This window comes from Mustela nivalis (genome assembly GCF_964662115.1).
Source record: "Mustela nivalis genome assembly, chromosome: 2".
Classification (NCBI taxonomy): domain Eukaryota; kingdom Metazoa; phylum Chordata; class Mammalia; order Carnivora; family Mustelidae; genus Mustela; species Mustela nivalis.
This window is the reverse complement of record NC_139021.1, coordinates 174,340,783-174,368,655: the sequence shown is the minus strand read 5'-3', so window position 1 is coordinate 174,368,655 and position 27,873 is coordinate 174,340,783. Positions and strand designations below refer to the sequence as shown.

Below are 27,873 nucleotides of genomic sequence, written 5' to 3'. Positions count from 1 at the left end.
GCCAGGCACCGGAGATAGAAGGATGAATAGTTTCTGGGTCACAGGCTGGTCTCAGCGGTCAGAGGAAGGGTCCAGAATGTTGACAAAGTGGAGCACTGAGATAAACTTCTACTGGACATGGCCAAGGCATCAGCAAGCTAGGCGCTGAGCAGGGTGTAGAGACACTGTATACCCTGCCCTCCAGTGGATCCCCACCTTTCTGCCCCCAAACAGACCAGGAACTGAGCAGTCCACACTTGCGCCTAACTGCAGGGTCAAGATCAAATGTGTTAGAGGCGTGCGGAGCGGGTGAGATGATTGTGAGTTGAGGTCATTGCCATTCTCAGGGAGATGAAAGAAAAACCAGCCCTGACAGATGCCTTGAGTGTCCCTGTCATTTCTAAGTATTTCCCTGGAGATGGTTATTTGGAAGAAATGGGATGGTAATTCTTGCTGTGGCCACATCTGTACAGCAGTCCTAGGCTGAGTACACCCCAGGACTGCCTCTGAGCTTCCATGGCTCCACTTTGGTTAGAAAACCTCAGAAGAAGGTCATCTCAGGGAAGGGTGCACAGGGTTGGATGTGGTTAGTAACTACAGATTGCAGAGGTGCAGGAAGGTCAGGTAAGTTTCTTGAACTGGGCTTTGACCTTGAATAACACATATGAACTTCTTTAACACTCCAAAGGGTAACTTCTAGCACAAATAGCCTAGAGATCTTTCTCCAGAAGGGCCACAGGGGCAGGCCCACTACACAGAGCCCTGACCACGGCTCAGGGGAGCCCTTCCATCTTTCACTGGACTAATTTTCCAAAGTGCTTTGTAATTAATGCCTCCCAGAAGAGAGCCCCTCCTTGTCACCGAGAAGAGAAAAATAAAAGCATTCCTGCAACAGGTTTGTACCTTGGGCAGAGCAGACTGATTTGTAGTCAGCTCAAATAACGGGCCATGATGTGAGTGATAATAGAAGCCAGTAGGTTACAGGACAGCCCATCACAGGCCCCTCAAGCATGTCCATCACCTATGAAGTGCAGAAGTACAGCTGACACAGAGTCTGCAGAAGATGTTAGTGCTCTGAATAGAACAATTTATTTTCCCCTTTGTGGAATTTTTGCAAGAAGATAGCTGGTTTACTCTCCATAGCACCTGCAAGTACAATCTGTTTCTACACCGTGCATTATTTACTCACTCACCAAACATCTATTGAGCCCCTCCTAAATGCAAAACACTTGGGTAGATGCTGGAGAAAAAGACAAAGTCCTTGCCCTCATGGAGCTTACATTCTTGTGAGGGAGACAGACACAAATAAAATAATAAGATAGAGCTGTTAAATATCTCAAGACTTATGATTGACTTTGTGCAAAAATAGAAACAAGAAGTGACTAATATTAAGAAAATGTGTATTATGGGTTCAAGATCAAGAAAGACCTTTCTGCAAAGGGAACCTTTGTACCATATTCAGAAAGGAGTCAGCCTTATAAAGGACAGAGACGCTCTTTCAGGTATTAACAATAGCTTGTGCAAATGTCCTGGGGCAGGATAGAACACAGCTGAACTGGAAAAGCTGAGGGAGAAGCATGGGGTGCACTATAATGAGTGGGAGAGAAGAGTATGGAGGAGTGTGCAGGAGCCAAGCCAGATGCTCCATGCTCTGAAGGTGGCCTCTCTTCTCTACTCTTCTGCCTAGTTTCACTTAGCAACTCAACACAACAGACCAGTGCCTGACTCCTCCCACTCTCCCCCATTCAGCACCCCAGGACTACTATCTTATGGCTTAAATAGAAAAACCAACACACTCTGGCCACTCTCTGCTTTGTTCCGGCAGCTTCCGCAGTGATGAAGAAGCAGGCTCCATGAAAAGAGTGTGGGTGATGTCTTCCCAGTGTGCACGTTCTTCCCACCCCATCGAACCAGCCTGGGGTGGCTGCACTCGGTATGCTGCCACGGTCGTTGATAATAATTGTTGCATTAATTGGTGCTGTCCGGACCAGACAGAACGTAAAAGATCCCACTGTGTCCAATAATTAATGTTTTTCCCTCACTGCAACGCCATTAATAAGGGGCTCTTCCAAGAAACGAGTAATTGGCTGGTTGGGCGTCATTAGGGTATTTATAGATAAGCTTTGGTCTGAAGACATAGAGGAAAGCTGATTATGTTTATTTAGACTCTATTATCTATCGCTAATGTGTTATCCTGCGTTCCGATCATCTCCATTCTCTGGGTCCTAATGATACAGGGCACACTCACAATGTGATTTCAGTGACCTGCAACATGGCTTTATCTCCGCTGCAAGGGACAGAGGGGGACAGAGGGGGCAGCTGTTCACAGGTTCCGCTTGCTCCCACTCATCCGCCGTGAACCTTCTCTTGCCGCTGAGAAATTTAGAGCAAGGCTCTTGGAAGTACTAGAAAGACAGTTTCTCCTAATTAAACCTCAGAGGAGTGGAAGTTTCTTGGGTCTGTGATTATCTGAAGGGTTTTTGAAAATGTAAATCTGGTTGGGGAAGCATGGCTTTGAAAAATAGAGGGAGGGAGCCTGGTTTTGAGATGCTCTCTCCGCGGTGACAGGCAATGAAGTCTCAAGGCTGGTAAAACCTGGCCAAAACAGACATCTTAGCAGATAAGCACAGGTGCCTCCAAGCGCTCTCCGGCCCCCAGGAATGTGGACAAGGTGGCCTCTGGGGCTGCCTTTTCTCCCAGAAGACTTTGATCCATTTGTCCTTTGCTAGAATTTTTAGAAAAGATTTCTTAGGTTGTTTTTATAAAGTAGGTATGTGCCTGTGAATATACTTGATGTCATTGGACTGTACAGTTAAAAATGATTAAAACAGTGCAGCACAAGCACTAACATTGGAATGATACAGAGAAGAGTAGCATGGTCTCTGTGTAAGAATAACATGCAAATTCATGAAGCTTTCCATATTTTTGAGTTTCTTTACGTTTACAGGGAAAGAATTGAATTTATTCTCTTCAAAACTAGATTTTTCACAAATAATCAAGTTAAACTTCCAAAAATGATTAAAATAGTAAATTTTATCATATATATATGAAATCATAACAAAAACTACTAGGAGAATGAATAGGATAATATCATTTATAAGCAGAAATTGAAAGCATAAGGAAGAACTAGGCTTTTAACTTTGTAGCTATAATGTATCTAACATTAATTTTGGAAACCAAATACTTCAAAATGTTCTATTCTGCACATGAAACTGCCCTCACATTAATATTCAAAAATCCTTACATTAACAAAAAAAAACTCAATACAATTATTTTGTCCATTGGCTGTGCTGGAATTTATGGGTTGGAAGATTGAACTCAAACTTTATTCATTTTTACCACTTCTTGTTAAACTTGTTCTGCAGACAACTCTCTCTCTACTTCTGGCTGTAATCTCACATGGGTTCTATAGCTTTCCATGCCTCTTATAAAATAAAGAACCCAGACCTATCTAATAACAACAACAAAAAAAGTATACCTCGATGTGTATGTGCTTCTTCATGATATACACATATGATAAGCTCTATACCTCATACTCACATGTCTCAAGTCATGGTGAGAGTCTAGAGACCTGAGTTCAAGTTCAGGTTTGCCTGTGTCACAGGGCGTGTAAGGGGTAAAAGTATGGATGATGTCATATAGCTCAGTTTCTGCACCTGTGAGATGGGGGTGCTTCAAGTGCACACGGGGTCTTTGAAGGATGAAGGATGGCGTCTATCGAGACAGGGGCAGAGAAGGGGCCCTGTGAATATCATCTCTCCCCATCTGACCTTGTAGACACGAAAGCATCTGACGTGTACAGTCCTCCCCATCCCGTCCATGCTGTCTTCTCTGTGAAGAATGCACTTAGGAACACGGACCTGCCTCTGGTCTTGAAATAAGCTCCCAGAGAGCTGACCTGTGCATGAACGTGTGATGTAACTTTGCAAATTAAGTGTGTAATGCTTTTAGAAAAACGATGCCCTTTCCTCCCTTGCTCCTCACTGCCTCCCACTGGGACCCGGTAATTTGCGGGCACATCTGTTGCAGGTGTTGGGAAATACTCTTGGAGATATTCTTAGATCCTGGCCTGGGGTCTAAAGGTTGAGAAGCCAGCTCCTGGCATGGGAGTAACGGGAGTGAGGGGGAAGGCCTGGGAGCAGGACCCGGCCTGGGCAGGTGGCCAAGGTTAGTGGGTGGATTGGCCAGCAGGGAAACCCGAAAGGACCAGGACAGGCTCTCAGGGGCAGGAAAGGGAGGCAGGGACCAAACCCAAACACATATACACCATGCTTACCAGATACCACTTACCACCTGGCCCAGACAAGCCACTGAACCCCTCTTGGCCAGAGCGATCTCACTTGTAAGGAGAGGCGCAGACCTGCTAAGCTCTCAGGCTGAGGTTGCTCTGGCTGGTAGCTCTTTAATTTACAGATTGTACCACAAGCTGGGGGGAGTAAGTACGGGATCAAAGAGAAAAAGAGGAGGTATAATCAGTACCCTTGCTTCCAAGAACCCACCACTCTTCTTACAATCTTGCCAGGGCTCCTCAATTTTCTTAGCATAAAATCCAAACTCGGATTCAAGACCCACACAGAACAGTGGGGTCCAGCCCTGGTGCTCTCTCATTAGACAATATCTGATAATGCTTCTCTGCTACCCTGAGACAAAATTCAGAGGTAGTACGGTTTTTCTCTACACTAAAACATTGCTTGGTGTTTTAATCAACATAATGCCTTAACTGTAATATAAATGTGGAAAGAGAAGGAGTAATTTGTAATAAAATAATACATATTTCAATATGCAAATTCTCCGGCATGACTTCACTCATCAACACAAGGATGTGCCTTTGTGTGGAAAGTCAGAGTGAATGCCATAGCTACAAACACACGTGACAACAGGTGTATTGTTCGGAAGACTCAAATACCAAAAGGGACGTTGCCATGAGTGACGTGATTTTCCCCACATGGCGAACACCACTTGATGATGTTCCAAACAAAGCACAGTGCAATCTTTCCTTAATTTATATGGTAGATCCATTCCTAGATAATTCAATATATACATGATCCTGTGCCAAAGTTATGTTCAGTTTATATGAACAGGAGAGTTAGGTCCAGGTTAAGATCATGAGAAATTGGCTTTCCACTTTCATGAACACCCATTAGGACACCCCGAAGTCACGCAGGACCCAGGACAGTCCTTTGGTGGGTCAGACTGTTCCATGTACCATTTGAAGTCTTCCATCCTTGGTGCCTGCTGACTGAGTTTATGGCACGCCCCCCACAAATATCCCAAACAAGCTCAAGAGGGCAATAAGGCACCCTTGGGAATCACTGATCTAGCCCTGCCTACACCTCCAATGCTGGTTTTGTCCTACTCTCTCCTTGTCCACTGCATTCCCGGCCACACAAGCTTCTGTCCGTTCCTACAACACATCAAAGGCCTTTAGCACATGTTCTTCCCTCCCCCGGGAATGTTCTATCCTAGCAACTCACAGAGCAGCCTCCTCAGCCTTCGTGTGTCTCAGCTCACGTAACATTTCCACGAGAGCAGCTTTCCCAGCTGCCCTATCTGCAGTAACACATGCAACCCCAGGCCTGCCGGGCTCAGCCATAGTACCCTGTCCTTGCCTCTCACATACCATGCTGGAATGATCTTTTTCTAGGTTATCTTTCTCATTAGCACTGGGAGCAGCAAATCTTTCTGTAAAGGTCCGGAGAGCAAATATCTTGGGCTTGGCAGGCCATGTGGTCTCTGTCACTGAACTCCATTCCGTCCCTGAAACTCAAAAAGCAGCCAAACACATGTGAACATGTGTCCACATGTGAACAAATGGAGATGGCTGTGTACCAATAAAACTTTATTTACAAAAACAGATGGCAGTTGGGCTCAGTCCAGCTGAGGGGCTGGGGTTTGCCAGCTCCAACACTAGACTATAAGCTCCTTATCTGTTCACTTTCCTCTTGAATTCCTTGGGTCCAGCACAGAGTGGGGCCAATGATAAGAGCTGAATGAGTGCATGTTGAAGAAATGTGTTTGTTGTCTGGCTAGAATGAGGAACCACAAGAAAACACAAAAAGACCTTCCAATTGTTAGCAGCTAGGAAGGCATTCACACTTTGGTCACACATCCAGTGCTGTAAGAGTCTTGATAAGAAAGGGCAGGAGAATACAGGGAGGGCTTCCTGGAGGAAGTGACCTTGAACAGCAGCTGAAGCAAGGATGGCATTTGAACCATGGTAGTAGTCATGGCACTCACTTATTCAATCATTAATTCATTTCCTCATTTGAGAGACTTGTGATGAATGTCATATCAGGTCAAATAACACAAAGAAGACTTTGATCCTCTTGCCAGAGTAATCTAGAGATTCTCGGAACTCTGTGGTCCACTCACACTTCGAGGTACCTGATGTGTAGGAGACACCAAGGTCACATCCGAGCATGGCTCAGTAATGCCATAACTGGATTGGCCTCCCACCAACCAGCCACAGCGTCCAACCCACTGTGCTTGTGAAATCAGGTGCACCTGTCCTCAGCATCCCCCCAGACCCTCACCCTCCAACCCCACCCAATTGCAGGGCCTCAGCTCGAGGCCCTCCCTCACCCTGACCGCAGCCTGCTCGTGGGCCCTTCATCACCCAGAGGCATAATCAGATGCTCTTCCCAGGAAGGGGTGCCCTAATGATAGGTCTGCAGACAGATGCCTGGGCTGACTTTGAGCAGCAGTACTCCTGGGCCATCAGAACACCATGACACACCCACTAGGCAGTTCCAAGTAATTGGGGAGGGATATTTCAGCAAGAGGATGGGTACCCTGAGACCATGAGTGACAGGTTTTTGGTCTTTTAAGGGGTTATTCAAAATTATTTTCCAAAAAAAAAAAAAGGATTAAGATTATGCTCACTCTTCCCTCTTGGTTTTCTTCCCTCCAAAGCCCAAGGCCTTGAACCTCCTAAAAACCTCATCACTGCTTTTCCTGCCCTCTTTGCCTTGGCTTCTCAGAAACTCAGAGCCAAGGGTGTAGCACACAACCTTCCAGGCCCTACCAGGGATGTGCTGCGTAGTATGTCTTCAGGTGAATGGATTTTGCTGCCATATTTCTCTCTCCCTGGGACTTCTCGTCGGCTCTTGAAATTGTGAGAGACGAACCTCTGTAGGGCAACTCAAGTCCTCTCAGAGGTGAGCCAAGTGTCTTTCTTTTGCATTAAAAAAAAATTGCAGAATGTTCTCCCTATCTCCCCACCCCCTCCAACCCTGAACCCATTTTATTAATATTGAGCTTTATAATTTTTGAAGTGTAGTTTAATTTAAACCCAGGTTATTGTGAACATTTCATAAGTAACACAGTCATTTTCTACCTGCTAATGAAGGATAAAAATAAACCTAGTTCTCAACACAGTATTGATACCATATCATAAAAACAAGTAAGAGAAAACACTCCATATAGGAGCTTGAGGCCATGATCATCTTCTTGTCTTCATTTCCTCAGATCTGTGCCCTTGTGGTGACCCTAACTTCAAGGTGAAGGCCACAGCCTGGAAGCTACTAAAGGTCACAAGTGAAAAAAATCCCCAAAGGGCTGCACTTTGAGAAGGGACCAAGGGCCAGTCTTTGGGACCAGAGAGCCCCTCATGCATTCCTTTGTTGGCTCATTCAATAAATCAAGTGCCTTTCCGGTCAGACACACTGCTAAGCGGAGGGAACTGACGGACAAGAGAAAGAAGGTTGAGCCGCAGTGGGTCAAAGCCTCTGCCTTTGGCTCAGGTCGTGATCCCAGGATCCCGGGATCGAGCCCCACATGGGGCTCTCTGCTCAGCAGGGAGCCTTCTTCCCTTCCTCTCTGCCTACCTGTGATCTCTGTCAAATAAATAAATAAAATCTTAAAAAAAAAAAAAAAGTTGAGCCAAGAATCCCCTTCTTCTAAAACAAAGCAATGGCCTTGGGCAAGGGGACACTGCTGGGATTTGGGACTCCCAGGAAACCATCGGCCAGTCCCTTCAGTTATAAGGGTCCTGTCCCTTCCAGACTTTGCTGAAGACCCCAAGCCCCCAGCCCAGACCACACTGGAGGCTCTAGGCCCTTTACTATGCCATCTAAAGGACCGTGTTGGGAATCCCCAATGATCTTTCATTAGCCAATGAGCTAAAGCTCTCTCTGCTTCTGTCTCGAGATAACGCCATCCAGGCCCTGCCTCGGAAGAGAGACAAACCCACTTGACAAACACCAAGGGCTGCTCACCCCATCCACGAGTGGGAGACGCTTTCAAACCCTTCAGAAAATAGTCGCCCATGCCAGCAAGCCGGGGGCACCCCTCTGGGGTCCGCTGGCGACATCTGAACACCAGGATCCCACAGTGACAAGCATGGAAGGCACAAAACTCTACCTCGTCACCTTTTTAATGAGTACAATCCTCTGGCTGCTGCCGGGCCCTCGGAGACCTGCTATTAATGAGCGCTTAGAATAGCCTGCGCCTGTCTTATCCCTGTACGGTGGCCTGGAGAGACACTTCAATTTCCATTTTACATCTGCGGCCATGTTCAAGTGGCTCCTTCAGGGCAGGAAAACACTTGGCAAATTCTGCCTTTAAAGAGACACGTTCAAAGAGAGCATTCGCTCCCCACAGCCACATTCTATACGTGAACGCTTTTCAATTTGCAAAGCATATATTTAGATTATGTATATGGAAACCTGGTAGGCAGCAGGTCTCAGTGCACACAAGCCCCCCCGCCCCCCGCCCCTCCGGTCTGGTGCTGGGATTCGGGGGCTTCACTCATGGATCACAGAGAGGGGGACAAGGGCAGCCTCTGTTTTGTGTCTCTTCTGGAAACTTGGTCCTAGCCAGCCCACGCTGTGGCTCCTAATGTCGCCAGCACACTCTGTCCACAGGGTTGTGCACCAGTGGGGATCCGGGAAGGGGGTCGGCCCCAGGGCGTGAGCCACCTGCAGTCCAGAAAGGAGGTGTGACTGCCTGGAGCCCACAGGGGGGCTGGAAGGATGGGGCTGGGCTCCTGCAGGGGTCTTTCCAAGGCTATGGCTGGGTCTTGAGTAAAGGAGAGAGGAGGAGGAAATGAAGACCAGAAGGAACTCCGGACCACGGCATGCACCTGGAGGTCTCAGCGATGCCCCGTCGTCGCAGGAGCTACTGCCTGCAAGGGGGGTGAAGGTGAAACTGGGAATGCATCCAGCGTTGGGGGCTGGGGTGATGCAAAGCACCACCTTGGGCTCTTGCATTCACCAGCTGTCTTAGTTCTGCCCCTGTCACAGAAATACCACAGCTTGGGAGGAGGGGGCTTACACAGCAGACATCTGGGTAGTCTGGGGGGCTCAGTGGGCTAAGCGTCTGACTTCAGCTCAAGTCATGATCTCAGGGTCCTGGGATCAAGCCCCCCCACCCCGCATCGGGCTGTCTGCTCAGCGGGCAGCCTGCTTCTCCCTCTCCCTCTGCCTGCTGCTCCCCCTGCTTGTTTTCTCTCTCTCTCTCTCTCTCATGAATAAATAAAGTCTAAAAAAAAAATAGCAGACATCTCTTTCTATCAGTTGTGGGGCCTGGAATCTGAGGTCAGGGTGCCGGTACGGTGGAGGACTGTGGAGAGCTGCCTTCTGGCTCTATCCCCATACGGCAGGGACAGAGCTCTGCGCCCTTTACCTACTTCCAAGGGCACCCACACCGTCATGGGAGCTGCACCCTCATGGCCTTATCCAAACCTAACTATCCGTGAAATGCGCACCTCCAAACACCACCACGTTGGGGATTAGGGCTGCAACATACAAACTGGGGCGGGAGGAGGGGGAACAAACGTTCAGTCCATAGCACACTGTGTGATCTTGGGCAAATGGCTTACCCTCTCTGAGCCTTCACTTTTCATCTGTAAGATGGGGCCACCAGGCCCCTGGCTGTGGGTCTGGGGAGGCTGTGACCTGCACATGGCCAGTGTCTGGCACACAGGCAGAGAGGACACAGTGGTATCTGTGTTTACTTCTATAGCCCCGTGATCATCAGAATCCTCCAGAGGGAGAAGCCCGTTCTCCAAGCAACCTAAGAAGACCCACCAGATAAATGTGTCATGAAGAGAAGAAATCCTGAGAAATAAAACTAATCCATACTTTGAAGGGACAATGTGGGATGAAAGCCGATGACAGTGTGAATTACTGCCAATTTCATCATTGTTGCCATCTTCAGAACAAAAAGCCCCAGAAAACACAGTGGTTCCAGTCCTAAGCCTGCGGCATCCTCAGGCATTTCCAATGATCTCCAAGTGTGTTCTAGAATGCTCACCAAAGATAACTCAAGTTTTCACTCATTCAAGATGCCACCTTTCTCCGTCATCAGCACATTGGCAAGTGGGAGCGGAGCACAACATCACGGTGCAGCAGCGTCCACCTGCCCCTTCCCTAGTACCCATGCTCCCTCATTCACGAGCACCTAGAGTCTGGAGGTGGTGATGTGCCCAGTTACAGAATGTGCTTCCCAGCCTCTCTTACAGCTGGATGTGGTCACATGACCAAGTTCAGGCAACAGAAGCAAGAGAAACACATAAAAGGAATTCTGAAAGATCTCTGAAAGGGAGAAAAGACACTTTGAGAAAGACCCTTTCCTTTCCCTCTCCTTGCTTCCTGCTGCCTGGAATGTGGGTGTGATGGCTGGAGCGGCAGCAGGCATTTTGAAATACTGAGGACAGAAACCAAATGCGGGCAGTGACAGAGCATGGGGAGAGACAGAGCCTGAGCCCCAGAGGATCACGAAGCTACCACACCAGCCTACCCAGGACTTCTCACACATCAGAGAGGAAACTATGCATTTCAGTCATTGTTATAGGAGTTCTCTGTTAAGTACAGCTGAACCTAATCTTAATATATATACTTAGTTACTAGAGGCTGGTAAGTGTGTGAAAGAGGAGCTCTGGGTCCCTGGTTACCAATACGCCCTGGCAGTAGACATATCCCAGGTGGGATATGGGGAGGAAGGGGACAGAACATCATGTGCAGGATGAGGGTCCAACAGCACCTCCTGGCTAGTGCCTACCACATTTGGCTAGTGCTGGACCCCAGGTGAGGGATCCATTTCTCCCTGTGACCCCTTCTGTAGCCCTCTAGCTTGAGCCAGAGTGGGCAGAATATTGCTAGAGCAAACAGCTCTGGTTTTCTCTGGTGCTGCCAGAGCAAACAGCTCAAGTCAAAATGAACTCTGGTTCAAGCCCTAGCTCTGACTCACCAGCGATGTCACTCTGGTGAAGTCACTTCACCCCCGGGCCTCAGTTTCCTCCTCTGAAAAATGGGAGTCACAGTAACACCCACCTTAAAGGGTTATGAAGAAAATGTAAACCCAGTGCCTGGAATTCAGGCTTCAGAAATGATAGCTGTTACTATTAGAGATGAGTTATGAATTGACATTATTTTCAGAGAGAGGTTTTGGGGAAAAGGCACATCCTCTCTCTGGAAAGGCAGGAGGGAGCAAGGCTCTGGCCCAGTGGCAGTGGTCCATTCTTCCCAGGTAGGGGGAAATCAGCTCGTATGCCACCAAGTTTACTCCCGACTGTCTGCGAACCAGAAAGAAGACAGAACCGGGAAGGAGGAGACCCAGCTTCCATCCCTGGTGTCACCACTAACTAGCCGGGTGACTTCAGGCGAGTCCCTGTCTCTTTCTGAGCCTCAGTTTCAACCCCCATGAAAGGAAGATGCCAGCTTCCAAGTCTGAGACCGCCCCCCCCTCCAGCATCAAAGGGCAGCAATCCCACAGTGCAGAGAGACTGGAGAACCAGGACCAGAACAGTCAATCCACTGATTTGGCCCCAGAGTCCTCACTCCTACCATCCATTCTTGGATATTCTTTCCAACTGTATTCCGATCCCTTTTGAAGGCCTGATTCCTGCAGAAGCATTCTTGCTGCAGACACTAAGGCTAGATCTAAGGACAGGGGTAAGAAGAGATCCGAGACAGTAGTTTGTCTACCTTTATGCACACCTCATTAAAAAAAAAAAAAATCAGGTGCACAAACCCAATAAATCGGAAGGTTCTCAGTTTGTAGAGAGAATCATCTAGAAATGCAAACAGTTTTGCTCATCTGAGTCTTGCTCATAGGATTCTGCACAGATGCTGGGAAGGAAATCATACTGAATGTTAGCTACCAAGTTTGAGGTCTTAACCACATGGTTCACATAACTATCACTAATGCAGTCCTTTCCAGAAAAATCCCCTCAGGGAAGCACTCCTGTCCTCATTTTGCCAGCAAGGTAGAGGGACAGTGAAGTTGTATGTTTGTTGCTCAAATTAAGGTCATACTAACAATCAGTGGTTGAGCTGGGATCCTAATCTTGAGCTCATCTAGGCTGTCACCATCACACCATCACATTCTAAAGAGAAACAGCACAGATGGGAGGATGCCCAGCAACGGAACAGGATTCTGTCCTACAGTCAGCTGGCAGTGGCTGGCTGTGTGACCTTGGGGCCATCCCAGAAGCTCTCTTTGCTGGTGTTTTCTCATATAAAGGCAGGCACTGGAGAGATCAGAGGGAGCCCCACTCCGCGGGATCTCCTAGTCACCGGGATGCCCTGCCACGCTCCATAGTCAATGTACACCAGGACTGCCAAGCGGCAGGCATGCGGCCCTGGAACAATGCCCTGCTTGGGAACGTCCAGATGGGAGGTACAGATGGCCGGCGACCTTGACTTCACACGTCTTCCCTTCCCTGCCCACCCCTGACAACACCAGAACCCTGTGGGTCCCTCCTGGGTTTCCAAACCCAAGCAGATGTGCTTACAAACCTAAACGCGTAACTCGGAATATTTGGGAAAACTGGAGATCGCTCCAAATGTCCACCCAACTCCCATGCTAGAGACTCCATTTACCCAGCAATGTCGTCGGGAGGTGGGAAACCCTGGCTTGCATTCAGGTTTACCTACGGTGCCAAAGGATGCAACTAAAGGGTGCGACTGCCCCGTGGCATCCCCTGAGACTCTGGCAATATAGAGACGGTGTCGCCGTAAAGAATTTAACAGGCCGGCAACTGACACCCGAACTCTTTTGGATTCACCCATGAATCAGATACCCACATGTTGCCAAAAGCATTTATTGTCTCATAATTTGATTTACTTTTTTCCAGGCTGCTCCCAGTGCCTGCAAGTAGGGGCAAAATGGCTGATGTCTCCAGATGCCACGGAGGCTAATAAAGCTTGCTGTGCTCCCAGCATGCTCTCTGCTGTCAGAAACCGGCAATTAACTTAATAGGGTTCTTGAAATGGAGTCGATCCGGGAAACGTGGCATGTGTTGACACTCTCCCGCTGATCCAAGCAGCCTCCCACCATTGACTTGCAGGGTCTGTTTGCTATTTGAATTATTTAGGAGCTTGTTATGTGAATTAAAAAGCAGCACTTTGCAGCATTAAGTCTAATATTTTATGATCTTCAATTGATTAGGTGGGCTTTCAGGATTACATGGAAAGGTTAAGATAAAACACGCCTCAGACAGGCAGCTCTCACCAGCCTGCTTTGCTCTTCAAAAACCTCAGTGAAAACCCAAAAGGAGCCTGCCTCCCTTTTCCCTTCCAAATGAGTCCCCTGGAACCTGTGTTTGGACCATCAAAGAGCTTTTCCACCCTGAGGACACCAGGTGCCCTGGGTTCTCAGCACCAAAGGAGGCTGGTCCCCCATTTCTCTACCTTTCATCTGTCTTTCTTGGCACAAAGATGCCGCTGACGATGTGGTGCCCAGAGGGCTGCATCCCAAGCCTGGGCCTGCAAAAGGAAAGTCCTGCTGTGGGTTCCCAGCCACTCAATTGGACATGGATAGGGCACCACTGCCCATGGCACACCTGCCCTTGGCCAAGGGTGTGTCTAACACACCTTCCTCCAACTGTGAGTGCCAATTCCTGCTTTCTTTGCCCTGCCAGCTGTCACCACCCTCTCCCCTGGTCCATGACCATAGTTTTCCACTGGGCTTCCCCCGTCACCCCCATTCCAATCCACCCTACATTCCGCAGCCAAACCTAGCTCCAGCCACAACACTCCCCCTTTCAGAAACATTCAGTGCCTCCCCGTTGCCATTTGTTAAGTATATACGCATCGACCTCAGCCCAGACTCTCTTTCTAGCCTCATCTTCTATTGCCCCCCATATCAGCCAGCCAGACTGAGCTACTTATTATTCTTTATTTTTTTTTAAAGATTTTATTTATTTATTTGACAGAGAGAAATCACAAGTAGACGGAGAGGCAGGCAGAGAGAGAGGAAGGGAAGCAGGCTCCCTGCTGAGCAGAGAGCCCGATGCGGGACTCGATCCCAGGACCCTGAGATCATGACCTGAGCCGAAGGTAGCGGCTTAACCCACTGAGCCACCCAGGCGCCCTACTTATTATTCTTTAAAACACTTTTTTGATTCTCTACTCTCAAGCTTCACGCATGCCATTCACTGGGTGTGTTACACCTCCCTTCTTCACCTACTGAAACTCTCCTAGTCCTTGTGATGAGAAGAGTAAATAAGTAGATGATCTAGAGCTTCATTCCAAGCACTTTAAATGTTATTTAATGCTTGTAATCCTGTAAGGTGGGGACCTTTGTTATTTCTGTTTTATAGACAGCGGAAAGGAGGTTCAGGGAAGCTAGCTAATTCGCCCACACTCATTCAGCGAGCTGGGATTTAAATCCAGGTAGACAAAGATCATCTCAACCCGACTTCCTTGGTAAAGCCATCCCTGCTGTTATGTGGGTACGCTTTTTCCTCCAAGGTTTGCAGCGTCCACTTTCCCCCGCGCTGACTTCTTCAGGCAGCAGGTGCAGGTACACGGCTCTCTTCTCCACCGGCATGTCAATTCCTTGGCAAAGTCGGGGCCTCTTTTGTATCACTGCAGGGCTTAAGACCCAAGTTTGCACACAGTAGGTGCAGACTCAAGCAGGCTGTCAACCTGATCGCAGGGTGGCTCCCCACCCCAAGTCCCAGCCCCTGGAAGAGTATTTACTGGTCCCTCTTGCACATTCTAAGAGGGGGAAGGAGGCATTGCCAGGTGCCAAGGGAGTGACAGTGCCAAAGCTCCGAAGAGTGACTTGAATTTGAATGCAGGCACCCCCTCTTTTAGACACACGACCTTGGGGAAAAGAGCAAATTAGCCTCACTGAGCTGGGTGTTCTCACCTCTAAATGGAAATAATGATAGTCCCCACTCCATCAGGAAATTCTCAAAGTCAAATGCAATAATGCATCAAAAGCACTTCGGTAGCACATAGTAGGGGCTTAGAAAAAGTCTGCTGTCATGGCCATTGGATCGACCCCCATAGAGTCTCTGAAGCACCCCCAGCAGCTCTGGGCCCTGGGCTAGGCATCTCCACACCTCCAGATCCTTACCTGGAACACGGGCTTTCAAGCTCGCCTGATAGGATTATGGGAAGGATTTAGTGAAATAATAGGTGGATCTGGAACAGAACAAACACTCAGTACATGACTATTATTATCTTATATTTAATTACTAGAACCTTCAGCCAAGCTGAGAGTATTTACTTTTCTACAACGCCATAAAGATGGTCCTTGACCCCCGGAATCAACAACCTTGTGCGAACCACATGATGTCTGTCTCAGCCCAGCTCTGCAGCAGGCTGTGAGGAGCAATGGGATCAAAGCCATCCAGTCCCGGCCTCCAGGGAGCACTCACCGGAACAGGGGCGGCAGGACCAGGAGAGCTGATCTTCTCCAGGGCAGGAGCCCTGGAGGGCCCTGAGCAGAATCCCAGGGACTCAGACGGGAGCAGCTGCTGCCTGGTCCTGTGACCTGTACCCATCAGATCTGTCGATTGTACCACGAGGATGAGAGCAAGCACTTTGGCAGCTGCAGCATGGCGGAGAGCGTCTGTATGGTTAGTGATGTTTTCATAGGCGACCTTTTCCCGGAAAGACTAGGCTGTCACTAAAGTCCCTTAAGCCTTCAGGACCTCTCTGCTGCAGGGAGGCCCTGAAGCCGGAAAGGCATTCCCAAGGCTGTTTCACCACCACATTCTGTGGTTCTTATTTCTTAAGGCAGTCCAGGTCCTCACCTAGGGCCAGGAAGTCTCTCAAATCTGTGCAAAATCTTACATGAATGTATGCAGGTGTTTATACTAGGTAGAGGTTCTAGAAGATTCTGTATATGTCAGGAGAGACTAATTGCTCACTGCAATAAAAACCCCTAAGTCTCAATGGCTCAATGCAACATGTTACAGTCCAAGCAGGCTGATAAGGCATAGGGGCAAAGAGCAGGGCTCTGCTGGCCCGGGTGCCACCATCTCCAACATGTGGCCTCCACGGTCACCATGAACAGTGACATCACTTTGGCAGATGGAGGAGAAAATGAGCAAGAAACTTTAGGGGCCAGGCTTGGAAACAGCATATGTTACCCCCACTCACATTCCACTGGCCAGAATTCAGTCACGTGGGGCCCCTGACTGCTTTGAAGGCTGGGAAATGTAGTCTTCCTAGGTACCGAGGTGGGAAGGAAAACCGGTTTGGAGAAGGTATCTCAGAGCTTTTCAAAAAGGACTTGTATGGGGGGGGTGGGTGGGGAGGCAGAGTATAAAGAAGACGAATAAATACTATTTGCTCTATGTACATTATTCATTTACTCCTCACTACTAGTAGTAGTTTTTTAAATTTTATATCCATTTTATAGATAAGGAAAATGAAGTTCAGAAGAGTAAGACACTTATAAAGGATCACACGGTAGTGAATGGTGAAACCCAGAATACACCACCTGCTCCTTTCTTATCAACATACAGTGTAAAAGACACTCCATTCTATGACTCTGTGCGTTACATGTTCTGAGTGGGAAAGCAGACGTAGATGGAGAAGATCATTTTGAGCTTGTATTTTAGAGTCAGCTAACATTTATGGACTACTGATTCTGTGCCAGACATCCTTTAAAATGCTTTTCCATGTACTGCAAAGTTAACTCCTCCCACTGACCTTGTCAGCTTCATCTCGCTATTAGCTCAGCTTTCTGGATGGAGAAAAATGGAGGCACAGAGAAGTGACACAATTTTCCCAACTCCCTACAGCTGGTAAGTGGGGGAGCAGGGACCCCATCCCTCACTGTTACGCCAGTCCCATAGGTCTGCACCCCCCCCGCCGCCACGAACCTATGTGTGCACCCACCCGGCGTGCAGTCGCTCTCGGCCACCCCATAAGATCAAGGCAAATGGAGACTGTGTATCCTTCATCCTGGGGCCCTGTCTTTCCCTTCTCCCACCACAGCCATAGCCTGACAGGAGGAATCCTCCCACGGACATGTGGACACACCGGCAGAGTCACCAGGCACCTGTTGTCTGGAAACACCATGACAGAGCCTATCAGCCCATGTAGAGGGGATTCTGTAACCCCATGGGTGGCCGCTTCCCCTTTCCAACCCCTTTCAATCTGCCTGATGGTTTCATGAAGGTAGAGTGTTTACTCTCTCCAATGACTGCCTCATTTAGGCCAAAATAAATTTCGTTAATGGGGCCAGAAGCCCGTCTAGGGTGAACATGGAGGGGAACCAAGGCAACAACATATCTCCTCATACCACCCTGGCCCCCTGAGGGATTGTTTCACCCAGGGTGAGGGCCTAGGGTTGGGATAACATGTCCTCACTTGGCGCCTTGTACAAGGTCAAGATGTCGACCTCAGGCTCTTGCACCAAAGCAACAGGCTGGTGGGCGGGTGTGTGGAGGAGATACAGAATCAGCCCTAAGGCACTCAACAGAGGCACTGTGTTAACAGAACCTCAAGACCGAGAAGGGGTGAAGGCTTTAAAGCACCACGGCTGAGGTGGGGGGACCTTCAGACAAAGTAGAGCTAAAGCCAAACATTCAGAACCAGAAGGGATGAGGGCAGCCCCCCCACCAAGCCAGCCCCGCACCAAGACCTGTGGAACTGTAGCCCTGGCAGGACCAGAGTCAGCTGGACTTGTTCAACCAGCTCCTCCATTTATTAACCCGTTGTTTTGGCTTCGTATCTTAGCCTGTCAAATGGGTATAATGTCTGTCTCTCCTCACGGGGCTGTTGGAAGGCCTGGGGGCTTGAGCACAGGAAGCATCAAGCACAGAGTCTGGCATGAGGCCAAATTCAAGGGTTGGCCCAGAGGCCTTTGAATACAGTCCTCTTAGAAACAAACAAAAAGTAACAGACTTAATTGTCTACTCATCTGTATCACCAAACATCTCATTGCAGTCATTTGTTTTGCAATTAAAATAATCACCCCTTCATTTTCCCTGGGCTGCATGGCAAGATCAATGAGGTAGGACTGTCCTTTTGTCCCCTGCCCCACTGTGCCCAGCGTGGGCCAGCGCCCATAGAACCCAAGACTTCCGAGGTCAGCAGCTCGCACCTTACTGCAGCTGTCCCCGGATGTGATCTTCATTAATCCTCACAGGGGCCCTGGGAGGGTTTCAGTTAGAGAGTAGCAGCTCCAGGGCTTCACGGCAGGGCCTCCGGCTCCAAACATGGTGTTTATGACACCTGCAAAGGGGCTCAGCGCCTTCCTGGCTGCCTGAGGATGGCCAGCCAGGCGCCAGGGTAAGAGCATGGGCCCTGGAGCGAGGCTCTGTGCATACCCAATCCAGCCCTGCCATTAACTATCCCTGAGACCTCTGGCAAGCTGCTGGACCTCTCCGTGCCTTATCTATAAAATGGAGCTGATGTCACTTCCTCCTCTTAGAGTGCTGCAATATGTATAAAACAACGAAAACGGGGCCTGGGGTAGACAGTAAGAACCATGAGGCATCACAACTGATACCCTACGTGGAGAACCACACCCGGCCACCTACCTTCTCTGTTTGCTTCTGAGGCTCCGTGCCCCTGGAGGGACACGGCTGTGTCTCATCCACCCTGGAGACAGAGACAGAGGGTGAGTGCAGCGCGGTGGTAAGGAGCGCACGCTCTGGTTCCAAGTCCTGACCCTGTTGCTCCTCGGCTGTGTAACCTTGGTGAACTCCATGTGTGCGTGCTCCGGGCCGCTTCCTTCTGCAAAGGAGGGGATAATAATAGAATCTGGTTCATAGAGCTATAACACCGTAAATGATGGAACACATACGAAGCACCTAGAACAGTTCCAGGCCCAAGAAAAGGGCTAAACAAGTACAGGCTATTATTGTACCCATGTCCTCGGCGTCTGTCACTGTTCTCAGTCCAAAGGTGCTAAGCAACTGGTTTTGGATGCATGAAGGAGTTGAGTGTTTGTGCTTCTTGGTCTCTGGATCGCCAGAGGTCCTCAAATTCTTTCCCAAAGACATGACCCTGGGATGGGGTTTGGCCACCAAGTATGGTGACCGTGTCCGAGATACTCATTGTTTATAATGACCTCACCAAGTAAATAAATAGAGTGAGATGGAAGCCAGACCAGACTTTCCAGAAATACTCTGTCTCTGGCTCCAGCTTGGGCACGGAGACACAGTGACCCTAGCTAGTTGACTCATCTCTGCAGTATGAGCTGAGCTGCTAAGGCCGCCCCACCCAGCCTCTCTTGGCCCTCACTGGCTCCTTCCCGAGGTCTGGCAAGCCCGGCAGGAGCCAGTCTACTGGAAGCAGCTGGCTCCAGGGCGGAGGAAAAGCAGGTGTGAATCTGTGATTAATGCCGAAGAGGACCCATCAAAGGAGCAGAAAAGATCTGGCTGGAGAGACTGAGAACAGAAGGCCAGTGCTGAGTGAGGTGGTCACTGTGGGGGTTTGGGGGGGCGGGTGACAGCGAAGGGCAGGTAGCCTGAGATGGTGGGCACTGCTGCTCTGTCGGGTGGAGGTCTGCAGAGTTCCTGGGCAATTATGGAAGAAATCAGGACTGGGAAGAAAATCCAGAAGGCCCCTCCATCAGAACTCCCAAGATCAGGTAGCCATGGGGAGAGCTCAGAATAGATCCGTTCCACCCTCCTGGTCAAAACTAGTGAGTGTCGAAAGACGGTGACCCCTGAGAAAAGTCTCTAAATGACACCCTTTTGAAAACCTCAATCTCTTTCAAAAAATTATCTTTTTTAATTAAAAAAATAGAATTTCCATGCTGACAATTTCACTTGTTAAACAACAGAATGAGGCACTTAGGCGTGACGGGGTTCAACCACTTTGATGTACAGGTCAGAAGACGTGACTCCATCCATCCATCTACGGCTTTTACTGAGAACCTACTCCAGAGCAGGCCCCGATCAGGGTGCTGGGACCTGCAGAGAGCAAGACCAATGAAGCCCCACCCCCCACCCCAACCCCCTCACCCCCAGTTCACAGAACTTTGATTTGGGGGAGGAGATAGACAATAAACAAAGCGAATAGAGAAAAACATTCCGATCAGGATAAACGTTAGGAAGAAAACAAAGAACTTTGTAGTAGGGATGGGTGGTATGGCAGAGCTAAGGGTCATGAAGATCTTTCCGAGATGACAGCTAAGCTGAAGCCTAAAACAGAAACCAGGCCAAGAACAAGAGAAGAGCTCTGCCTGGAAAGGGCCAAAGGCCCCGGGGCAGGGACGCATTTAGGGAGATCCAAAAAAAGGGAGCAGGTGTAGGTGGCTGAGGTGGGGTGAGACTTGTTAACGGGTGTAGGCACCCCACTTTGTGCCCAACGCCCCCACCCACCCAACCCCCCCCCCCCCCGCACGGACTGGCAGTTCTTTAAGTGCCCATGAGGACCCTTGAAGGTAGGGGCTCCAGCATCAACTCCATTTCCGTTGTGGAGCCTGAGGCCAGAGAGGTGAAGTAACCTGCCCCGAGTGACCCACTGAGGACAGGCAGGCAGGACTCCACCTCTGACGAACCCAGAGTTCACTGGAGCAGACCCCAGGCAGGAGCGAGAGGACACAGCCCCTGCGGGCCTCCGCAAGAAGTTCGCACTTTGTTCAAGTACAAGGGAAGTGACCAGTTCACACAGTATGTCAGCGGGCAGTTCAATGACTCCTGGCGCCTAGCGCCGGGGGCCCAGCAGCATCCCAAAGCCCTCTCCTGCGCCCCAGACTGGCTGCGGTGAGCCTCTCTCTCCAAGCGATCCCCACCAACGCCCCTCCCACCACCCCCCCCACACACACACCCCGGCTCCCCCAGGGTCTCCCTTCCAACCCTGGCGCCGCGGGTCTGGGGGCGAGAACTGGCGCTCTGCTCTCGGGGCCCCTCGGGCGGTAGGCGCGCCCGAAGCCCTCCAGCGCCGCGCCCAGACGGGGGCTCGCCCATCGGCCTCCCGGCACCTTCGCTCGACCACGCCGCCTCCTCCCGGAGCCCTCCGGGAGCCTCTCCCGGAGGCAGGCACGGCCAGGCCACCGGGAACCCTTTCTGCCCTCAACACGGCCGAGCAGTGGGGGCCGGGGGCTCCGGGGGCCGACGGAGCCCAGGGGGGCCACGCGGGGAGCGCTCCGGCCCGTAGCGCGCAGCCGCGACCTCCTGCGGGCACCTCGGGGGCCTGGGGCGGCCCGGGGCTCCGTGACCCCCGCGCGGCCGCCGCCGCCGCCGCCGCCGAGCCACCGAACGTTCCTTGCCCGAACCTCCGCAGCCGCGACCGGAGGATTGCCAGCCTCGTGGTGGCGCGGCCTGATTGGCAGGTCCCCCCTTGGCAGGGGTGGGGACCGGGGAGGGCTGTTGTGCACAATTGCTGTTTTTACTCCTGCCATCATTAATTCAACTGCTGACAGAGAAAGGAGGGTCCGCCGCGGCTTTGTGTCACGCACTCACTGTAATTTACTTGAAAAGAATTAAATCACAATTACCTGCCATTCGTTTTGCATAAAACAAGCTGTAAGGAGCTCGCCATCGCTGAGCTCTTGGAAGGACAACAGCCCCATTGTTGCCATATTAGAACAATATTTCTCAATTCGAAACTTAAAACATTCGAATTAGCAGCTTTGTTTGACTACGGTGGCCCGCGGATAGGCAAGGCTGACGCCCCACCTCGGACTCCAGACGTTCCAGTTAACAAGCATAATTTTCATTCATTTGAGTCTAGACCGATCTTTTAAAATCGGTGCATTTACTGAGCAAACGTACCTCCCAAACGTTGGAAAGGAAAATGTAACCTTTAATCTGTTACGTAGCCCAGTTGATAAATTATCTAAATGCCATGAAAATTCCTCCTGCCGGAGCTAAAATCAGGGCAAACTGTAATTAATTCACTTGAGATTTGTTTAAATGTCCAAAGAAATCATACTGCTTCTCAAATAAAGTTACTTCTGTTCTCATTTCTCCCCTTTCAGATATGGTCATCAGGTAAACATGACTGATTAGCTTTTAAACCAACATTTTTCAAGTGTATTTAAAATACTCAATTCTGCAAAATTACATCACCGTGAACCTGTGTGTTCAGCAAATTTGAAGGCAGGCTGGGTTTTAACAACTTCTGTAAAAGTAAGCTGCTGCTTTGAGTGAACCGTAGTTTCCATTAACATTAATAGTTTTTCAGTAACAAAATGTAACTGTTCAATCAAGCTTGAATATTAAAAGGAACCAGTTACTAATTGTAAGAACTCTGGAACCATCAGGAAAAACAGCAAATACAAAAATACAGTTGGTAACAGGGAGAGTTGTGGGCAGAGAGAGTAACGGATTACAGCAACTTTCTGCATATGAAAATAAAGAGAAGTGACAGAAAACACGGTTGAAATTAGAAAAGATGGAAGACCAGAAAGGTAGAATTTTTAAAATCTGAATGGTAAAAAAACAAACTGAAATGCAGATTTAGTGCAGAGAATAATTAAAATGTGAAATAAGAAAACTTACAACCTAGAAAAGTAAGTCAGTAAAGGAGTAAAAATGCATTTGCTTTTGCTAACACTGAATTTTTCTAATTTTAAAAAGTACAATTTTGTGATTAAAATGTTATTAGTATTTTAAGAGTTTTTTTTTTTAGAGTGAAAGTTGCAAGTTGATTTTTTTTTTAAGTGGGTGGCTCTCTCCTTTAAAGAAAACATAGTTTATTGTCTCTTTCCTTTTATTGTTTTAATGAATGTGAAAATCACAATGTTTACTTTGATTTTTAATGGCTTAAAATTTTTTTTAAGTAATTTTTCCTTTTGTGTGTGTGAGTGTGTGTCATAGAAAGAGAGGGAGAGAAGAACCGTTTGGCTTCAGCAGAAAACAAATTACAAGTGGATCAAACCAAGGACTCAACTCTATTTTCATGACTGGGTTTTTGAAGAATAATCCATAGAGATGGGGGAGGAAAGGATTCATCAGGCAAATGAAACAAAGTCCCTGATCTATATTCTTAGTCTGATATCACCTCCTGGAATATCGGCAACATTTTAAGTTCCAGCCTAAGCCATGAATTCCTTCAGAACAAATCAAATGTCTTTAAAGAATATTTCTGTTTGAAAAGGAATTAAGCTCTCCTGAAAGAATTTTAAAGGTTGTGATATTCACAGTCTGATAAAGCAGCACCTTTAATGAAATTCTAATTAGCAATTTCATGCACTTTGCTATTAGTCATATCAGATTAGTGCACATTTTCACAGCCTTCCTTTAATTAAGTGCACTTATTCCAAGTTTCAAACACTTTCCTTATAAGATGAAAACTGTGCTGAAATGTTATTTAGTAAACAGAGGAAGTGTGAAAGTGTAGGTGTGCGTGTGTACAGGGGCGGACATTTTTAACTGTCTACAAATTTTTTTTTTTACATTTATAGAGTTGGTGAGCTCAGGTTTTCATTCCTTTTTTTCTTGTATTCTCAATGTTTCCTTGGGATTTCTAAGGGATCTATTTAAATCTTTAGTCCAAGGGCACATCGTGTGTATTTTTGCTTAAAACATATATTCTGGGTGTGTTTATATGTGGGAGGATTTTTTTTTTTTTTTTTGCTTAAAACATCTTTTCTGTATGTATACACGTGTGTATATGTAGTATACATGTATAATATATATATGTATATACACATATATGGTAGGGGAGAGAGAGAGAATCAGAAAGAGAGGGAGAGAGAGAGGGAAACTACACAACAGACCATATTTCGTTTTTCGAATCTGAAAAGCAATGAAAAAGTATTTGCCCATATAACATCCCCCACCCCTGTCACCTTCTGCGGGCACCTCTTTTCCTTTGAAAACAGCAATAGGATTTCATTCGACCTTCTAAATTTCATTCTGAAGCTCCAGAAAGGAGAAGGCAGCTAGCTTCGTGAGCCAGATCCACGGGTCCCGGATACTCTCCTTCATGTCAGACCCCACTACTCCACCGTGAGAGCTCAGCAGTCCAGCCAGTCTTTTCCAGGCAAAGCAGGACCTAGTCCAGGGGCTCAAACCCTACAAACCCCTGAGACCCACACCCCCGCTTCCCCCCACACCTACCCACCCACCCCAGCCTGCTGGAGGGTTGCTCCAATTCAGGGAGATTTGTATTGTCTGGGAATCAACCTGATCTTATCTGTAGCCTTTTGTCAAGCGGAAATTTTTGTTGCCTGTTTTGCTCAGAGGTTGAAACTTGTAATATATTAACTAATTGCTTGCATCTCTAACACATGTTCTCTTGTTGGTGTCATTCATTTATACTGTAACATTTTTGACATTTTTAGATCGTCTCTTGGGACTCCTGGGCCTCTTAGCAGTTCCCTCCATGAAGAGTGTTTGCCTAATGATTACTGACTGACATCTCAATAACGAGCAATGTACGAGTTGGGCGCATCTATTGAAGAGTTCGGGCGTGTGTGTGTGTCTGTGTGTGTGTACGCGTGTGTGTGTGTCTGTGTGTTTTAATTCATGGTCCACTTTGTCAAGTCATGTGTGAGCCATAATTTAAGCTAATAATTACCAGACATGAATTCAATGAAACATTGGTGTCTACACTTAAAAAAAAAAATAGTCCTGAATTTTAATGCATTCAGAAAACGTTTGCCTAGGGCCAGGCTGGGTCCAACACGCATATGGAAGCACTTTAAAAGTGATAAATGATTTGGAATCTACCCTGTCTACTGGTGTGCTTCTCAGGAAAGAAAATTAGAGCTAACAGGTGTTAGATAGGGAATGCTGGGGCATTTTAATAGAATTGTCAAAATGTTGGTACCAGATGTTGACATTAATGCACACAACTCGGAACGTAATGCCGGGCCGCCATTTAAATGATTATTTGTTTAAATTTCAAGTCGCCAGCAGGAAATCCTTACTTTGTTCAGCACCTTTCTCTACCCACCATCCCCCTGCTCTTTCCCCTACGATTTGCATCAAAGTGCAGTGGCTGCTGAGCTCACATATGCATGCTTTAAATAATCCATGCCTGTCAAATTTCATTTTTTCTTTTCAGATCATACTCATCACATCCCCATCCTCGCCAGCCTTGAAGTCTGCCTCAATGTATTCGTTTATGAGGAAAAAATGATTTAAATACTGCCAGTTACAGGCTAATTAATCTTTGAACTCCTCGGCAACTTCAAATGTATATAGCAAGTAATCTGCATGAACTTGTAATTACTATGTATTTATACGATCTTTTCCATGTAATCACCAAGTCGTTACATGGTTATGTGAGCCTTGTAAATCATGGTGATAGCAGAAAACGAACCTTGCCTGTGCCACCGCAGAAAGCCCATGCAGGAGCCGCTAGTATCCACCGCAGTCCGTTAATCGAAGGATCCAGAAAGACTCTGTGCTTTAAAGGATACTAGAATGCTCCCCAGCAATAGACTCCCAACTTAAAGGAATATCAGGGGATTGAGAGACTGGTGAGGTGGGCAGATAGCAGCCTTTTTCTTCCAGCTTTTGTACAAAGACTGTGATTGGTTTGGGCCATTTATCCCTGCAGAAGTTAAAAGGCAATTAGAAAAAAACAAAAAAATGTCTAGGCAAAATCCACCGTTGGTTGTGCAAGCAGCATTCTGCTGTGACTTGGGGAAGGTCCTGAAATAATTTCCAGTGTGAGTTTCCAGAGCAAACCCTGAGGCGGACTTGGGTTGTCATCTTTTTTGAACCAAATTAAAGTGGAAGCAAAACCTCCAGTTTTTCCAGACCAGGGCTTCTGTCCCAACTCTTCAAAAGTCACCTCCTTTGTAAACAAACTGTGTGTGTGTGTGTGTGTGTGTGTGTGTACACATATGTATTTGCGTGTCCGTGTGCCTGTGTGTGAGAGCTAATGTTAATATCTTCAAAAGCCACATTGGAGCCTGTTCGAAAAGCAACCCCGCATGTGGGAAGGCCCTTCTCTCCTCCTCGGGAGGTCCCCTCCTCTCTCCTCCACTGGACAGCTGAGGTCGGGTTTTCCTTGGCACAAGAAAGGGTGAGGCAGAATACAGAACCTTGACCTTCCAGGGAGTCCCGAGGGGCCACACAGAACCAAGCAAGGGGGACCAAGAGGTGAAAAGCGTGGCGGATTCTGAATTTCTGCGGTCATGAGCTTCCCTCTTTGCTCAGCCCTACTTGGGAATAAGGAGGGACAAAGTAAGCAACAGGCCTAGAGGCTCTACCAGCACCGGCTGCTCAGCAGACCCTCGCCCAGACCCGCGCCAGGGAACATCCCCACCCACTCAGACTTGATGGCCTCAGGGTTCAGCGTCCTCAAAGCCCTTTCTCTTCAGACACTCACCCACCTAGAACCGCACTGTCCGACATGGTAACCATGGTCATGAGTGGCCATATAAGTAATTAATTAAAAGGAAAGATTCAGTCTCTTGTTGCACTAGCTGCATGTCAAGTGTCCCAAATGTGACCAGTGACTACCATTCTGTAGAGTGCAGATATAGACTATGTCCAAGATCATTCGTCTGGAATGCTACATAATTCTCTGTTCTGCCCTAATAGTTCTCTGCCCAGAGACAGTGGCATATAACAGGGTCAAAGCACAAAGCCAGAGAAGACCCCTCTTCGCTGTACCCGGCCTTTTGTGCAGGGCCAAGGTCAGGCCGAGGGCCCAGCGTGTCACCCAGAACTCAGTGGGCATTGGCCATGAAGAACAGAAGCCCTGGGCCGCACAGAGCCCTGGGATATGCCTGAGGCCACAGAGGCCTTCAGTGGCTAGAGGCCAGTCCTGCCAGCCAAACTGGTATTGGCATTATGGAGATGTCCATCTTGGCCGGTATGAACCCAGGATGCCACTCTGTCTTCTGGGGTAAGAGATTCCAGGCTCCTTAGTGAGGAAGAAATTCTAATTATTCATTATTATTCAACGTAGATGCTGATACTGGCTGCTTGACTGCTATGATATGCTCCTCATGATTGTGGCTGTTTTTCCAGAGCCACCATGTGCCAGGCCCCTTGCATCTGGAATCCTCACAGTAACCCTATGAGGCAGAAACTGTGGTCCCATCTTACAGATGGGAAAACTAAGGTGAAGACGTACTCACTGACTCCGCCAAAGCACAGGGCTCATGAACAGTGGATCGGGATCCTAAACCTCACTCCTTTCACCATCCCCCACAACCCGCACTCTTCAGCCTCATATGAGCTGCCTCTACGCCCCACAGGCAGCCAGGAGGCTAAGTGGAGTTCCTGGCCTCCCAGATCCTCAGCAGGGCTCAGTGTCAGCATGTGATCCCTTGCCTGCCTCACTCCCTTAGCGGCTGCTGTTGGACCAGCCCTCACCACCTGCAGCAGTTCATAAGCTAGCCCCCATTTTCCGCCTTTCCCTATATCCATTCTTCCTTTGTGATGGGACTTAGCAGCCCCTTTCCTCAAGAGCTGGGATGTATTTTGCAAAGTGTGTTTCTGAATCTAAGCTGGTCTCATAACTTACTTTCGCAGGGAGAATGTGGCAGAAGCAATGACGAGCGTACCCTGCCGAGCAGACCTCAAGACGTTGCGTCCTCTCGAATCCTGCCACCAGCACCTAAATGAGCCCCGGCTAGCCTGATGGATGATGGGAGATAAATGGCCCAGTTGTCCCCCCTGCCTGGCGAATAGCCAGCCAGTGTCCAGAAGAAAAGCCACTTCATGGACCTACAGCACACCAAGACGCATGAGCATGTGTACTTAGGGAAGAGCAGCCCAGCTGAGCCCAACCAAATTTGCTGACCCACAGAATCACAAATAAATGCTGCTTAAGTCAC

At 48.4% G+C, this 27,873-nt stretch overlaps 2 long non-coding RNA genes across 11 annotated transcripts; one reads left to right on the top strand and one right to left on the bottom strand.

Moving 5' to 3' along the window:
• Positions 1 to 38: 38 nt before the first annotated feature.
• LOC309858877 lies at positions 39 to 24,251 on the bottom strand. 7 transcript variants are annotated; one of them, XR_014308402.1, is made up of 6 exons: positions 23,920 to 24,251; positions 18,713 to 18,908; positions 15,289 to 15,356; positions 5,600 to 5,742; positions 3,520 to 4,405; positions 39 to 2,704 (listed from the first exon to the last, which is right to left on the bottom strand). It is a non-coding gene; the product is annotated as an uncharacterized lncRNA (long non-coding RNA). The 7 variants fall into 7 exon arrangements; XR_014308405.1 differs by lacking the exon at positions 15,289 to 15,356 and having other exon boundaries at positions 3,520 to 3,693; positions 4,256 to 4,405; XR_014308406.1 differs by lacking the exon at positions 15,289 to 15,356 and having other exon boundaries at positions 3,520 to 3,877; positions 4,270 to 4,405.
• Positions 18,918 to 27,873, top strand: LOC309858879. 4 transcript variants are annotated; one of them, XR_014308410.1, is made up of 4 exons: positions 18,925 to 19,577; positions 24,415 to 24,507; positions 27,000 to 27,155; positions 27,569 to 27,873. It is a non-coding gene; the product is annotated as an uncharacterized lncRNA (long non-coding RNA). The 4 variants fall into 4 exon arrangements; XR_014308412.1 differs by lacking the exon at positions 18,925 to 19,577 and adding an exon at positions 22,545 to 22,638; XR_014308411.1 differs by lacking the exon at positions 24,415 to 24,507 and having other exon boundaries at positions 18,932 to 19,577.